The sequence below is a fragment of the Bemisia tabaci genome, chromosome 9 (assembly GCF_918797505.1).
Source record: "Bemisia tabaci chromosome 9, PGI_BMITA_v3".
Taxonomy (NCBI): domain Eukaryota; kingdom Metazoa; phylum Arthropoda; class Insecta; order Hemiptera; family Aleyrodidae; genus Bemisia; species Bemisia tabaci.
In genome coordinates this window covers 20,441,056-20,458,839 of record NC_092801.1, presented here as the reverse complement: position 1 = coordinate 20,458,839, position 17,784 = coordinate 20,441,056, and the positions used below count along the sequence as shown (strand labels likewise).

The window sequence follows — 17,784 nt, the reverse complement described above, 5'->3', positions numbered from 1 at the left end:
CCTCTGGTGTGAAATAGTTGCTTCAAGCGCCGTGGCACGCTGCGGCGCGGCAGGCGGAGGCGGGCAGCCAGCGTGAAACGCGCATTTGCGCCTACAAACCTAACAGGGATACTTCACGCGTTGCGCAATGCGTGAAGTATCCCTGTTATGTTTGCAGGCGCCAGTGCGTCGCCGCTCCGCTTTGTGTTAGGCTCTAATATTTAATCTGGCGGAGTCAGCGTTATTCAACTCATGATTTTGAAATGTTTGCACATTCTGTATGGATTATTCTCATTTTAATTGATGGAAAAAAATATATAGGTATGAAAGGAAAATATAATGTGTGTTTTGTAAATATTGAGGTGGTTCCGTATCAAACTTACTGATTTCCAAAACACACGAATTTCGAAGGGGATATCCCACGCTATCCTGAGAGTCCACCTCTATACATCAAGACAAACTCTTCATGTAAAGATAGGAAGCAAATAAATTGACAGGGCTGCTACTTTATTTGGGGACCATAAAAGTGAAAACACGGCATCACTGCTAATGTATTTGCTCCCTATCTTTGCATGGAGAGTTCTTCTTGATGTAGAGGTGGACTCTCAGGATAGCGTGGGATATCCCCTCCAATTTGGCCCCAACTTGAGAGCTTTTTTTGAGCTTGGGAGTTGATTTCAGAGAAAACCAGTGGCACCATCGTGAATCTCGCAAACTTTTACCTAAAAACCCTGGTAAAAATTGGCAGTAGAATCTGTGTTCCAAAATACCATAGACCTAAAGCCGGCTCTAAGATTTTCAATAGCTTCTGTAGCCGGCTGTACAATGTCTTATAGCCTTTTATAGCCGATGGCGATTAAGCAACAGCCAGACGATAAAGTTTATGCTAAACGTCACAGAATACGGATACTAGGACTTAGTTCGTTTTTGGACTACCGGCGTTGTGCCGTAGTATCTTGATTTTGCGAGGAAAGCTCCGTACTTTTGAAGAATGCCTGTCATTCTTAATAAGTTGGAGCGCCTTCAATTTCTCATGATACTGTGCAATACCTCTGGTGTGAAATAGTTGCTTCAGACGCCGTGTCACGCTGCGGCGCGGCGGGCGGGCAGGCAGTGCGAAACGCGCATTGGCGCCTACAAACCTAACAGGGATACCTCACGCATTGCCCAATGCGTGAAGTATCCCTGTTAGGTTTGCAGGCGCCAGTGCGTCGCCGCTCCGCTTTGTGTTAGGCTCCAATATTTAATCTCGCGGAGTCAGCGTTTTTCAACTCATGATTTTTAAATGTTTACACACTCTGTATGCATTATTTTCATTTTAATTGATGAAAAAAAAATGTTTTAAAGGAAAATGTAATGTGTGTTTTGTAAATATTAAGGTAGTTCCGTATCAAACTTAATGATTTCCAAAGCACACGAATTTCTACACAATTTCTTATAGCTTTTTATAGCCAATGACGATAAAGTGTAAAGCCCGGCGATAAGAACTATAGCCCGACTGTATACTTTTTTATAGCTTCGTATAGCCCGGCTATATGATTTGCTCCGCTTTCTACAGTCATCTATATTATTTTCAATAGCCTTCTTTAGTCGGCTATAAGAACTCCTTTGGTATTTTGAAACGCAGCTCCTATCGCCAATTTTTACCAGGGAATCAATAGTCAAATCGCAAATTCCTCACACATGCAACATCTCCATTCCGAGACTCCTGTGCGGTGCCGGGTCACTTTTTCGATACATAATCGATTGTTTGCGATACACGCGAGGACCCGGCCATGGAAGCACTGCGTATTCCACACCGCCATTTTGAATCGAATACGTCTCGAAAAAATGACCCGCACACCGGGATCGGAAGTCGTCGAGCAGAACATGGCGCCAGTAGAGTCCCTTTATACTGAGAGTCAAGACAATTTGAATCCATTTCTGATTGGTTCCCGTATTTTAGGCCTCCACAGTGTCACAAACGGGAATAAAGATTACATTTTCACCAATGGACCCCTAGACAAGGTACGAATTTCAGCATTCTGATACATACTCCTTAACCAAAATTTCGCGTAGAACACGATGCGCACAACGAAAATTGCCAAAATCAACTCTATACGAAGATATTTAATGATTCTTGATGCGTGAATTCAAACCACCCGCTCATGAAAACTCAATGCTCTACGTGATTCACATCGCGCGCTAAATAATTATCATGACAGTCTCTGCGATATAAAAATCTGGCAACCTCAATCTATGACGCTTCGACTCAGCTATAGCAAATTGCTTATTGTTTGAAAAACACGTGGTGAGAAATGAACATTGCTCGATTGAGAAGCTTGCTGAAACTTTTGTAGTGCGCGATTTGACTCACGTAGAGCTTTGAGTTTCCTGTGAGCGGGCAGTTCAAATTCCTCGTAACCAATGTAAAATTAAAATGTTAATATCACCGTAAGGAGTTGGTTTCAGTAATTTTAGTTGCGCGAATCGTGCTCTACGTGTAATTCTGGTTAAGAAACATGTATCAGAATGCTTAAATTCGTACCTTGTCTAGTGGTCCATTGCAAAGATTATAATCTGGAATGGACCAGGGAATTACGGGTTCGGCAAGGAACAAACGGAATGAGAGGAGGAACGGAGAAAGGCATTTGAGAATGGGCCGATCAAAGATTACGAAAAACGTTCAATTTCTGTAATCTTTATTCCCGTTTGTGACATCCATGAGCCGAATTGTCTTGACTCTCAGTATAAAGGGACTCTAGGCGCCAGCTCTCCCATTCACATTACGACTCTATGTACCTACTAACTCTATGCCCATTTCCGGCACCCAAGGAACGATGAACTTTACTGGGAATAACCGCTTGGCAACGGAGTGCGTAATTACCGTTGGTTGAGCAACGCTTCCGTGCTAAGGAAGAACGCCGTATGAACCTCCAGGCGTTGTCAAATTTCCTTCGGTAAATCACCAATTATCGAGAAAATTTCTGAAGATTTTTTTCTCCAGTTTTTCCGATAATTTCGTTCTCAATTTCACCTAAAGTTCCTGAAAATTTTAAGGGGGAATATTCATAACTTTCTTCAAAAATTACTATTTTCTGAGAGGAAGTTTGGCAACTCTCGAATGTTCATACGGCGTTCTTCCTTAGCACGGCAGAACGGCCGCATACTCCTGTTTACTCTCGGTTTTTCGACAATCGCAGACTCCGCCGCCGCGGACGGATTCCTTATGTCATCTTAACGACGGCTCGGAATTGTCTCCGATCGGCATTATGTCACGCAGAGACTGGCCGCGGTCGGTGTCGCGCGCCTCCGCGGAGGTGCCAGCTCGTGCGGGGTGCTCGCGAGGATCCCTTTAAAAACTCGAATTTACCATCGAAATCCGGCAACTCTGCTCCGTAACAAACGATCATCGGTTCGGGTAACCAGGGCTCCGGTGCCGTGGTGCCTCATGCACCGATAAGAAAGAAGGCGGATTCGCACCGGAAGCAGATACACAACGTGGCGGTTGCGATCAAAGCGTAAGGGACCCAAAAAGGTGGGTTTCTCGAGTAGGCAACTATTCGTGCTCTACGGGCTGTTTTTTTGCCTAAGCAGCAGAATTGAAGGCGAACCTCAAGTGGACAATACATGCCAATTAGTTCAGAACATCATTCCGGCGTGGTTTGCGGGCAGAATATCTTTTCCGCACAAAGTACATTTAGGGTAATTTTTCCGATTATCGTTGCCGCACAAAATTATTTTCGCACAAGTCAGATCTCAAACATCTGGCTACATTGGCAGGGCATGCAGTTAGTTTCCCACAATCAGTTCATACTGGCGCGGCTGTTCGCGGATAATGTGGCATGATTTTAATTCGGTTATCCGTGTCAATTTTAACGAGTATGACGTAAATAGTTATTTTAGTACCTAAATTTTTAATCGCGCATGTTTCAAGTTTTATATTTTGATCGTAAGATTTGGTATGTATTTTTAAAGTGTGTATTGCATGCTCATTGACGCAGAGACAAAACCTGCGACAATTTATTTTATGGGGGCGTCACAATCTGCAGAAAAGGCAGCTTCTACTCTCTTTGCGGAGTTAAGTCCGGTCTTATCACGGCGCGGATATCACATCACTTGAGTATTTGTAAGTAAAACATGCAAGCTATACGAGCTAATTATTGGGATTGTTGGACAAAGCCATAGACAAAGGAAATAAGGGTAAAATGGAGCGATCCTATTGGTAAAAGCGGGTGGTTGCAATGGATAAATAAGCTAATAAATAGACTTACGGAGACTCAGGAGATATCTTATGGTTAGTCCATCAGCTTCCCCCTCACAATCAGTCTGTAACAATCACCCATCTCAAGCGATAAGATCGCTCCATTTTCTCATCGTCTTCTATGTCGATAGCCTTGTCTATCAATTCTATAATAATCTGCCAGCTGGAATGAAATACATCCCGGATCTCACTCCGAGATTTTTAACTGGAAAACACTCTTTTTAATATCCATGTGGTCACAGGCGGTCCTATAAGCCTATGAGATGGTTGGTCCAATTAGAAACAGATTCCCGTAGGTCCGTCTGCTCTCTATTATGACATCAACTCGTGACGAGTTCATGCTTTTCCCAGCCGCGGAAACAGCAAGTGTTTTCACGTGGTCGAAAGTGAGAGTTTTCCCCGCTAGACAGCGCTGATTGTTCCTGACACGCCGTGAAATGAAGAAAACGACACACGAACGGGTTATTCAACCGGCATCCAGGAAGCGACCGGCGGTGATCCGCGGCGAGTGAGGTGAAAATTGTCGAGACGAATCAGCAATGCACCGCCCTGATTCACCTGATCGGTGCCGACTGATCGGGACCGCTGGAAAACTCGGTCTCCGGGCTGAGCTCTCATCGACGCATGTCAACGCTCATTGCCGGGTTGTCGGAAATTCCTCTACTTTTATGTCGGGAACAGGTGGAAACACTAAAAAAATAAGTTACGAGCTATGTAGATATACCGTCCGTTCCGGTCTCAGAGACCGAGAGTTCCGGGTGCTTCCGTAGCTTTAATGGACCACTAGACAAGGTACGAATTTAAACAATCTGATGCATGTTTCTTGATCAAAATTTCACGTAGAACACGATTCGCGCAACGAAAATCACTGAAACCAACTCCTGACGAAGATATTAACGTTTTTATTTCACATTGGTTGGAGGAATTTGAACTGCCCGCTCACAAGAAACTCAAAGCTCTACGTGAGTCAAATCGCGCACTACAACGGTTTCAGCAAGCCTCTCAATCGAGCAATATACATTTCTCACTATGTGTTGTGCAAACTATAAGCGATTTGCTATAGCTGAGCCAAAGTGTCAAGATTGAGGTTGCCAGATTTTTATATCGCAGAGATTGTCATGATAACACCGAAAAAAAAGTGAAGTTGATTTAACATTCTGGATGTAAAAAAAGTTTGCGAGAACTCGCAAAAAGCTAAATTACCTACTATGGCAGTCAGTTTTACATCTTGATATTGCTAAAGTAGCTGCTGTAGCAGTTAATTTAGACTTTTGTAAGTTTTCGCACACTTTTTTAACATTCAAGATGTTAAATCAACTTCACTTTTTTTCAGTGAACGTTTAGCGCTCAATGTGAATCACGTAGAGCATTGAGTTTTCATGAGCGGGTGATTTGAATTCACGCATCAAGAATCATTAATTATCTTCGTAAGGAGTTAATTTCGGTAATTTTCGTTGTGCGCATCGTGTTCTACGTGAAATTTTGGTTGAGAAATATGTATTAGAATGCTGAAATTCGTAACTTGTCTAGTGATCAATTGCTTCAAATGCTACGCCCGGAACTACTGGCCTCTGAGCCCGGAGCGGGGACGGTATGTCTATAAAGCCCGTAAGTACGGCTTCCCCAGCCGGAATTTCTTTTTCAGTAAAGTAGAGAGGTTCCAATTGTTCATTTTTTCTCCACAGCGGACCCTATCTGAAGCGGATTTCAATGAAGCTGATATTTTTTCCGCTAAAGAGAGGTTGTCGTTACACAGAACATTTGCAGAGTGTGCGCGAGGAAATTATCCACCTTGAATATCTTTTGAACGAACTCGAGCTATCGAAAAACGTCGAATCTCCGAGGAGGACCCAAATTTGAAAAGAGCGGATAAGACGTTCCCCTTAAAAATATTGAACACGCACTGAAAAAGAAATTCTCGGCGTTTTTACCACGGTCCGTTGGTACCTTTACCATCTCACTTTTTTTACCAATTATTGGTAATTTTACCAAGATAGACTGGTAAGCATACCTAAAAATCGGTATTTTTACTGTTTTTTTTCCAGGTAAGAATACCACAATATTGGTAATCAATTCCCGGTAACTTTGCCATTTTATCTCGGTAATTCTACCACAGTCGATAAAAAATATTGGCGTTTTTACCGGGATCCAGTAAAATGACCGAGTTCCCAGGCCCATCTGGCAACAGTTAGGATCAAGCACATCGGCATTGTGAACGTTGCCAAATCTCGATGAATTTTGTGTAAAATCCGCAACGAAATCATAAAGTCATCCTTAAGTTTGACAACCGTAGCGTAAGTTTCGCAATGCACGCTCCGCCCGGCTGCACGGTGCATAGCCACGTGGAAACGGCCCGAATTTTAGTGCCGATTTAGTGGCCCATTTCGCCATTTAATCCTGCGCCCGCCGTTACTCACCAGAGTATAAAGTGAGTGAGGACCGGGACGATTACGATTAAAATCCGCCTTCTCCTACAGAAAGTTGGATTCCATCCAAATCTACAAAGCAGCAGCTGTTTATTGAGAACTCTGCCGAGTGAGTACTCGCGAGATCAATTCGAAACAGGAAATCTTGAAAAATTAGAAAAAAGAAGTAGAGGAGTTCACATGGAAACCTCGTTGTTAGGGATGTAGATGAAAATCGATGGAAAAATGTCGGTCATATTGGCCTAAGGAATGACTGAAAAATCACTTTAAGGTGATTCGATGGATGCCATATTTTGTGTCAGAACGGCATGCGATATATCGCATCAATTAGTTCACGAGTGTTTTAGTCTCCTGACAACAGAATTGCGATCTCAAAATTGGAGAAAAACGACGAGTAGCTAGAAAAATGGAACCAATTGATGCGATATATCGCATGCCGTTCTGACACAAAATATGGCGTCCATCGAATCACCTTAAGGCTAAAAATAAGGGTCTAGAACAGTTTACTCATCACATTCACTTTTATTCAGTTTCCCCTCCTACATTTCCTCTCCGAAAAAAAAAGGGAATTAGAACTCATAATCAACGTAAATACATGTTTCTCTACCCTCACAGATTTGTTACCGATTAAAAAAATACAATTTATCTAAGATTAAGCCAGAAAGGGGTTCTTACTTTAAAAAGTCATTTTTAAACGTTCCGTAATGCCTCTGTAATCTCCAATATTCTCTACCTTGATCATTCGATACCGTCCAGAAATATTTTCTTCCAAATCTTTAAAAAAATTTTTGAAACTGAATTTATGATTCTTGCTTTAAAAGTTTAAGGCCATCCAGTTTTTGTCATTGTAGCCATTTGGTGAAAATTGGTGTTTTTTTTTTTCATTTTTTTTTTTTTTTTTTTTTTACGTGTAAAACGAGAATTTTTTTTTGAAGGAGTGGGGGAAGGGACTTTCCATTTTTCAAAAATTTTAAATCTTTGCTACTCCAATTTTTTCATGCCGTATGGTTTTCTTCTCTCCACCCTACCGTCAGTCCTGGACTTAACGAACACAAAAGCTAAAGTAGCTAGAGCTGAGAGCTAAAGTACATGAAAAACATCTCTACTCATAACATTCCACGACGAAATATCGGTCATTTTAAAAAGATTCTATTAATTTATGACGTACTTTATCCCAAAAAATATAGAATGAATTACTTTCCTCTTCATAAGTAACCAACACTGTATCTGGGATAATAACTTGCATCTATTGAGTCCTCAAATCTAAACCCAAAAAATGTATTTTAGTGGACATATTCGAGCTGTCTCACAGATGCCTAGATAAGAGATGTACTTTCGCGATGGAACAATATTATCCTCTTTAGATAAGATTCGGCTTAAACCAACTTTGACTAATAAACCAACCGATAGGAGTCAAAAACAGACAACTACCGTTCGTTGATTTTTGGTCAACGCTTACAAGAAATCAGGCTTGGATTCACCTCGGGAGGTCAATCAAAATATCTAGATCATGAACTGTTGCTCGTGGTGTAAATCAAAACGTCCTTCGGAAGGAATTTCATCATAAAACTACACCGACTGGTATTATGTCTATCACTCGTTCGCAAAAATCTGCCTAGCGTCACTAACCTGTGTTAGTGACAAGGCACACATGAACCGAATTTAACAAAATCGCACCAAGCCTCATTAAGCTATGCCAAGAAATACTGCTTCTTACTAAAAAAAAATACTAAAGAAAGAATGTATAAACATACATGCGTTGCTAAATTTCCTTCGATAAAATACGAATTTACTGGAAAAAATTTTACTCTTTTTCCTCCAATTTTTCAGACAAATTTTTTCGAAATTGCATCGAAAATATCTAAAAATTTCAAGGATAAATATGCATAACTTTCTCCTAAAATATATGTTTTATCTAGTGAAATTTGGCAACTCTTAAATGAGCATACGGCGTCCTTCCTCAGCAAGTAAGAATAGACGTATGAAGTTTTATCCCTGCATAAGACTCAATGTTACAGATAAAGAATGACTTTTTTCTCGTTCAAAATGTTTTTCCTCGAGTTTGATTTTCTTGAAAAAGAGAAAATTTACAACCTCCACGACTTGCTAAATTCAGGACAACCCCCGCACAGTGGATCGACACAGTTAGAAAGGTCGGACATAAAATTTTTGACTAAAACTGCAAATTTTGATGTTTATTTCGTCTCATTTTGAATCTCAAGGGGTGCTCCTGGAAGAAAATTCCACGAGAAAACCAATGAAACCACTATTAGAACCTCGAAGTTCTGTATAAACGGAGTTGCAAGCGTTTTAAGTTCCCAAATTTTGTCCGACCTCTCCTATTGACTCGATCCACTGTTCCCCGGTTCATTTTGTTCCATATGTATAATACGGCTTGTTGCGTTTCCGTCAAACTTGGTCCACATTTTCGTTTTTTGCGAGTAGGATAACAGGTCTGCCGTGCTAAGGAAAAACGCCGTATGAACATTCAAGATTTGCCAAATTTCTTTTGATATACACTGGGAAAAAAAGTCGCTTGGATCTAAACATGGACAAGAGAAAATAATCTTGATTCAATCGGACTTTTTGCTTGAATCAAAAGGAAATCCGCCTAAATCAAGCTGCTCGTCTCTCCGATTCAAGGAGAAATTGGATTGAATCAAGAGTATTTTTTCTTGTCAATGTTTTTAAGAGTCTGGACTCTAGATCCAAGCGACTATTTTTTTTTTTTAGTGTAACTTGTATTTTTGACGCAATTTAAGTATATTTTACCTTGAAATTTTCAGATATTTTAGATTAAATTGCGTACAAAATTTTCTTGAAATTTTGGGGGAAAATATTTACAATTTTCCTAGTAAGTTCGGTTTTCATCGAGGGAAATTCGGCAACGTCTGAAGACTCATATGACGTTCTTCCTTAGCACGTCAGAAGTCACAGCGGCTACCAACACACGAGGAAGACACATATCCAGTGCGCCAAGCACACACGCACTATCGCAAAAAAAGCGGGAAATTGATGGAAAATGCTTACCGCACTGCTGCGAACTCTACGGAAACCGAAAACCACGAAAAATCCTCGGGACACTGACCAAAAGAACGCGCGAGGGGACTGGCGAGTCACCGCTACGGGTCCGGCCGAAGAACTGATCGGCCGAGAGGTCGGAGGCGAAGAAAAAGAAAGTCCGCCGCCGCCACCACCACAGGCGCGCGTCGCACGCACACACGCGCACGCCGACGCGCGGACACGGGCCCGATTGCTCAATCGATGCACCGGCGGTGACGTCATACCCCCGCCCGCCGCCCCGAATTGGGTGACCGACGCCCGTCGGATTCGGGGCTTGAGCCCGACCTGTTTGGGCTTCAGGAAAAACTGATTTGACAGGGTTGTCGGATTCACTGAAAAAAAGTATGGTAACATTTCCGCTGTGCTAAGAAAGAACGCCGTATGAACCTTTAGGCGTTGCCAAGTTTCCCCTGATAAAACACAAATTTCTTCACTGGACAAAAACCACTTGGATCTAGAGCCCAGACTCTTGAAAACAATGACAAGAAAAAATACTCTTGATTCAATCGGATTTTTACTTGAATCAAAAGGAAATCCGCTGAATTTAAGAGGCTGGGTTCTTGATTTAAGCAAAAATCCGATTGAATCAAGAGTATTTTTTCTTGTCATCGTTTACAAGAGTCTGGACTCTAGATCCAAGCGATTTTTCTTCCCAGTGTTGGTCAACCTATGAATATTTCTCTTCCAATTTTTCAGGTAATTTTGTCCGCAATTTTACCTAAATTTCTCGAAAATTCCACGGAAAAATCTCCATAAGTTTCCTCGAAAATGAAAATTTTATGGTAGGAAATTTGGCAACTCTCAAATGTTCATATAGCATTTTTTCTTAGCACGGCAGATTGGGGATGACATAGCCGCACCATGCAACTCAAGATGACTTGGAGACTTAAACGCAGAATAGGAAAATAGAGAAAGAGATGCGGTCACCACGCGGATGCGTACATTTTCCGAAATTGATATTTTTATTTTTTTCCTACTTCATTTTCCTATTTCTTGGCCCTCTATATTCCAAAATCTTAATTTTTTTTTCCAAAAGGTATCTTCAGAAATCTACCGAGTTGTGTACCTATCATCCTATCATCGACAGGCTTTTGCTGAATGCGATCCAATGCGCTCGGATTTTCACATGTGACTGTCCACGAATAGAAGTATCTTAGTATCTATTCACAAAAACTCAAAATTGTACATTTGACACCAACGGCGGCGTTTTCAGCATGCACTTTAACCAAAGAGGGGTTGTGGGAGATATAACGTCTTGAAGTTTGGAGACAAAAAGTTTTAAGTCGTAGAAAAAGTGATTTAAACTTTTGCATATGGTGAGGTTAGCTTCTTCCCGGAGAATATGGTGCATTTTCACATATCCGGTCATTTTGTTATTGATAAAAGCTTTTCGGTAAGGATTTTCATATTATAAAGCTACATAGAAGATGTGTCTTAACGTAACAGGGAAGTTTTCATGGGGACTCCACGCCGGAAAAATTCGTAAAGGGTTCACAACGTGTCAACGCTGCTAAAGATTCGGTGGCCCAATTAAATTTTCTCTCAAATTTTAAACATTCCATCAGAATTAGGGAAAATCGGGTGCAATTTTGCGATTTTAAACCACCAATCATTATTCGAAGAGAGAACTACTTATTCATGCGCATAATATGCGGTGATCAAGATTAAGAAGCAGTGCTTCAGCACGCCGCGCTGTTGAATAGAAACGACATACATCAACGCCTTCCTGCTATAAGGACGGAACTACACTGCGTAATGAACTCTGCGGGCTGATTATTGAAACTGATAGACTGAGCAATAGACAAAGAAGACTAAAAAGATATGGATTGGTGGAAGCAAGTGGTTGCAATTGGACAAAAGACGTAGACGATAGACTATAACTAACGGCAACCCACGAGAGACCCGACAGTTAGTCCACCATTTACCCACTTAGTCCATAAAAACCATCCATTTCAACCGATAGGATCGCTCTTTACTCCCTATGTCTTTTTCTATAGCTTTGTCTATAGCCTTGTCTATAGCTTTGTCTCTAAATTTCAATAATCGGCCCGTTGTTGTCTACACAAATCAATGCTTTCCCGGGCTCATCTCAAAGTACGGTTGGGTGATTTCACGATAACAGGAATAGTTATGTCACCATGGGTTATGAACACCATAGGGCAAAACGATTAATAAGTAGGTCATAAATTGAAAAGGAGGATGACCCTGGACTTGTTCTTGAAAAAAAAAAAAAAAAAAAAAAAAAAAAAAAAACTTGAAAAAGTATTGTTATATTTAAAAATATGAGACTAAATTGAAGACCGAAAATTTCTGGACGGTTACGCGTCGCCAACTACAATTTTAAAGAAAAAGAGTAACTTTCGGCAATACATTCGTCACGATCATGAATTCTCCAGCAATATTTTCCGAATGGAGTTTCCAATGTTGACGAAAATTGCAATATTGAATTGAAATTTGGATTTTTAAGCGAGAAAAGTTATCTTACAAGTGTGTTGCCACATTTGACTGTAGCATTTAGTCCAATATTAATGATACCGCCAGATAGAGCCAGGAGTTTCAAAAATGTCTTCAGGTTGTTTGCTGAAGTGTACTTGAGCAAACTGTTACTGGTAGTCGTATTTATTTAAAATAAAAACTTTATTTTTTAGAAAAACCAGTGATTTGTAGGTGTGTAGCACTTATTTTTCAGTCCTCTAAATCCTTAATTTAACACAATGAAACTTCAAGAAAGTCCCGAAAGTTTAAAAATCTTTTAAGGCTGAGCTATAATCCTACTAGATAGCTCAAGAATTAACAAGTTTCATCTTTTATACCATCTTTTATTTTACAATTTCATTTGTCGGTTACCTCTCCAATCTTTGCATCAAAACCATTATATGATATGTTGATAACCAAAGTGCTAAACCACGTCTCTCCATTGTGATGTTTCAAAATTTCTGCTAATGTTTTATTTTGTCGAAGAAAAACAAACCGATTTTCAGCTTGAAATTTTTACAGATTATTCTGCAAACGGAGAGAAAAAATCAAGGAAATTTACAAGAAATTACGCTACTTTTTTCGAGAAAAAATTAAGTATGATGGGAAATCTGCAACGTTGCAAACGGAGCTGCGTGGTTTCGCACTTTAACCATCGATATATCGTTTCCAGAATAAGCTGTACGAATTGATTCCAGTATGCTTAACTTGGTCGAATTCATAAAAGGGTATTCATCTGAGCGGCAAATTTTTCATGAGTGAGAAGATTAAAAAATCGACCAACTTGGAGAATTGACTCCCCTCTTTCCTGATCATATCTTCTTCGCAAAAATTATAACTCGAAAGGAGGCTCTTTAAATGCGATAAATTTCCCAAGGGACTTTCACAGAAACCTATTGAGAAACCGGTCCAGAATCAGAGAGAAGCAGGGAAATCCTACGTTTCCATGCTTGCTCTTTGGAGCTGAATGTCTCTGTCAAAATTATGCCAACAACCCGTTTTGGGACCACGGCTTAGCATAAAATGCTTAAGATTTGAAATTAACCATTCGCAAGAGTTATCGCTCAAATTGCTAAGATGACCCGCAGCTTCGAGAAAAAATTCTCTTGATCCAACTTTGCAGCCCGCTAGGCACAGATGGTTCTCATTTGAAAACTGAGGCATTGTCGCTCCCCCCAAACATAGGTCTTCGGTTTCTTTTCATATAGATACAGTGTAGATAGTACACTACGCATTCGGTCCCAAAATTTTTAAAACTAGCTACGATGTACGCCTCCAAATCTGGTAAAATCATTAACAGTCGGAAAGACATACGAGTAAATACGTATAATGCATAATGTGTAGTCAGCCAATCACATTTTTTCTCTTTTGTTTTATCAATTGATAAAGGGGCTGTTGAGCAGGCTAAGACTGGCCATAAGGCCAATCTGCCATTGGCAGATACGCCTCCTTGGCGCGCCAAAAACGCGCCCCTCTGACAGATAGCAAATTAAAAAGAGAAAAAAAATTACGACCGAGAATATATGCGGAACATTTCTTAAATGAACGGAAGAAGAGAGAGTTAGGAGTGAAGAGAGGTGCTTTTACGCATGGTGGTGAACAGAGGTCCAAGAACTACTTTCTCAAGCGTAAACACTTTTCTGTGAAATTGTCACCTTTTTGTTGACATACAGGCGCTTTATCATCCCCTTCCTTCATTCTCTATGTATAACTCCCGTAGAAGCCATAGCCGGTTCAATTTTTAGACATGTGCACACTTTATAGACCTCTTGAGAGACCTTTAAACATATTTCTTCCTTTTCAAAATGACTACTGATTTGGACATATCATAGCATATCTCGGGCAAATTTTACCTTAAGTTATTTCGAAATTCAAAAGTAAGAGACATCTAAAGTGTAAACGCGATACAACTATTCTCGCAAGATGGATGTCCACTTTGCATATGAAAAATAAAAGACGCGATGGTGTGAGGCGTAAACTCGCAATGCTCTGCTCTAGTTTAAAGCAACATTACAAATAAGACAAACGGAAACAAACACAACATGGAAGTACAGCGAGGGAAAGGATGCGCGTTAACGACGGCGCAGAGATACAACTATTCGTACTTGATGGACGTCCGAGCTGCGTCTGAAAAATTGAAGGCGCGACGACGCGAAGCGTGAGCTCTCGATGCCCTGCTATATGCTGCCAATGAGGTGTCGCTCAGATTCGGGAGAAAAGTTAAAAAAGAGGCCCAAGCACATCTCTCCTACCCTCGGCTGTGTTATTTATGTAGTGCTTGAAGCACCATTACGAATAAGACAAACGGAAACAAACACAATATGGAAATAAAGCGAGGGAAAGGATGAGCGTTAACGACGGCGCAGAGATACAACTATTCGTACTTGATGGACGTCCGTGCTGCGTCTGAAAAATTGAAGGCGCGATGACGCGAAGCGTGAACTCTCGATGCCCTGCTGTATGCTGCCAATGAGGTGTCGCTAAGATTCGGGAGAAAAGTTAAAAAAGAGGCCCGAATACGTCTTTCTTGTCGTCGGCTGTGTTGATACTTGTTCTTTCTTCTTTTTTTCAGGTTCTTGCCTGATTCTTTTTTAGGATGGACTTGCAGACCCACGTCTTAAGCTCGTGTAAACCGCAGCACTGACACGGTTCTTGTGGAAATGATGGTGCTTGGATGCGTCTAGTGGCTTTAATTTTTTTGTTTTCTTTAATTTCAGAAGTCTATCGGTCACTTCAATACGTTTAATTTTACAATTTTTACTCTGTACGATTAATAAACTTTGAACCTGAGAATCGCGTAACCTTGTGCTGCTTTGCCAAAATTTTCTGAACCCCTCTCCACGAAGAGGATGCCCCATCGGGAAATATCACATTGCGCCCCTTTAACCAGCTCTCTACGCCCTCAGGTGCGAGCCAGTCCGACCCTGCTGTTGAGCCCCGAAACGTCTCAGGTTTTACCATATTTTTGGCATTTTTCTCAATTTTGTTTGTTTTCCTTCCTAAACAATCACATACTTACATAATGTCGTAACCTATGGAAAAAGATCGATTATTATTGGGGCGTTCGCAAAGAACGCCATAATAATGGATTTTTTAACCATGCATAGGTTCAAATGGGATGATATCGATAGTCGATTATCACGCCTCGCCTTTGACCACCAACGACGACGTCATAGAAATTATTCAGTCATTCTCGACGTATTCTGAATATCTGAACTCTTTCCTTTACTTAGATCTCACGACTCGCGTTTTCAATGCAACTGATCAAATGTACATGAGACACCACAAGTAGGTGGGCATGCGATTCTTTTTAAGACGTTCGCATGTTCGCAAGTGAATGCACGCCTGAATAATTTATTATAAGACGAAACTCGCTGCTCACACGACTGGCAAGTTTCGCCCAATGAGCCGCCTTCTAATCCGAAGTCATGCTTCTACCAAGTGAAATTATCATGCTACTTTACCGGCCCAAATAGCACGGGGTTCTATTTTATGTCTAGCACTAATTTAAAATTGTCTATTTTCTAGACAGAAAAATAAAAGAAAATGGAAAGAAAATAGATGTATCAAATAGAAGTACGAAAATCGCCTATTAAAAAACTTCTATTTTCTGTCTATGTTCCGGACACCAAATACAAGGAAAACAGACAATTTTGCTGTCTACATTCTGTGTTTTTTCTATCTGTTTTCTGAATGCTAAATTTCGAAGAAATAGATTAAGAAAATATCCATTTTTTCTCTATTTTCCATCAGGTTTTTGGATATTTTTTTCTTAAGGAAATAGACCTATCAATTTTCTAGACGGATAATAGATCCATTTTTTAGACTGGAAATAGACCTATTTTCTTTGGGAAACAGTGGCATTCACTTTACATTTTCTGTCTACTTTCCGTAATGCTAGCTACTTTTTCTTTATTCTCTAATTTTTTTTCATTAATTTTTTTTTTCATAAAATATTTTCATTTTGCCACTTGGGGGGGGGGGGGGGGTGTAAGTTTGAGCTGCTTTATTCTTGCCTAGCAGGGCAGAGTAGGCAACTATTCGCGCATTACTGTCGTGAATTGCATACTCATTTTGAGGAAGGCGTTTCATGCTACGGCAGCAGTAAACAAGTTGGTCGACGGAGCACGGCGCACGACATGTCCTCCGCGGACTTGCATTAAGTATTTAGTTGATATTTTCCGAAAACTGTCACGTAAATTCGTTCTCCCTGAAAAATAATATCGATGGCTACAGTGGGAAACCACGTATCTCCATTTGTGACGTTGCAGACTTCCTGTGGGTGGTTTCACGATATGGACCGACGGAATAAACACTATTTTTAAGGAAAATTGTAGTCAATGAGCCATTGTTTACACCTGTCACAGTGAAAACAGAAGTTGAGATTTAATTGGACCACATTTTGCAATTTGGACCTATAGATTTTAGCCCGGTTTAATAACAACGTATGTGCCATTAGTTTCCCTATGCACATAAGTGATTTTCCAGAAGAGCCAGAATTTATAGTTCCAAATTGCAAAATTCAATCCAATTTGCAAAATAAAAAATTACCTCCAAGAAGTCCAACCTCCAGGAGCTGCCACCCTTGTAATCCAAGAGGATCGCATTACGAAATTTGATTGTCAGAATTCCGCGTTAAAAGCACTAATTTTTAATAATATCAGATGAAATGTGAGATTTTATATCACAACTTTTACAAATGAAAAGTTCATTACTGAAATTGGACACTTTTCGTAGAAGCCATTTTCTATTAGATATTTTCCATTTCTATCATTCTACTTCACCACTAGAATTAGGTCATTTTAGTCCTTTACTTCTTTATTCTTAATTTTTTTCCTCATCGTTGTTTTATAATTTTATTGATCAGGTTTGCCTCGGTTTCACGAACAGTAACGAAACGTATGAGTATCAAAAGTATAATGTGACTCATTTGCAAGTTTTGATAAACTGATGAATATATAATCGCCATTCCGCTTTGCATCAACGTTTTGCGCTCCCCTAAAAAAAGAGCGCAATTTCAAAATTGGCGCTTTAAATTCATATTTCAAGAGCGGGAACGTATGGAACTCGGCAAACGTAACGTTCCCAGTCCACCCAGTCCAGGTCTGTCCCAAACAGGGAACGATGTTTGAGGTTATGAAGTCATTAGCTATGTTTATGCGAGCCTCTTAACCTAACTTCAATCGAACCTGAGTTTGAAACCAGGTTCAAATCACGGCATAAACGATACGGAACTAACGAAATGTAGGTTTCCGAAATTTGTGTTTGAAACCTTATTTTACACTAAAGACTAGGTTTTCGCACTCCGCATAAACGAACCGGAGGTTGAAATTAGTTGAAATTCGACTTCAAATGCGATTTCCAGGTGCGCGATCGGCAATATGGCGGATTTATTATCATAACGTTCGTAAACAACTGGTGCTTATCCCACGATTTAGCGTTAATTTTGTCATTATTCAACATTTTTTACAATCATAATTTTACTATAATTGTTGCTTAAGCACTTTCACGTGATTCCTTCAGTTATATGTGGCTTACATATCCTTATTTAGCTAAACGTAAGGACGTTATTTTCTAGTGAAGGTGTTTAGTGTCAGA

At 40.3% G+C, this 17,784-nt stretch overlaps 1 protein-coding gene across 1 annotated transcript in view; it reads right to left on the bottom strand.

The window, feature by feature from the left end:
- Window positions 1–9,786, bottom strand: part of LOC109039082 (clavesin-1) — a 63,860-nt gene extending 54,074 nt beyond the window's left edge. The window contains 1 exon segment of the mRNA XM_072304211.1: window positions 9,679–9,786. The gene's annotated coding sequence lies outside the window, so the exon portion shown is untranslated.
- Between the last annotated feature and the right edge of the window lie 7,998 nt (window positions 9,787–17,784).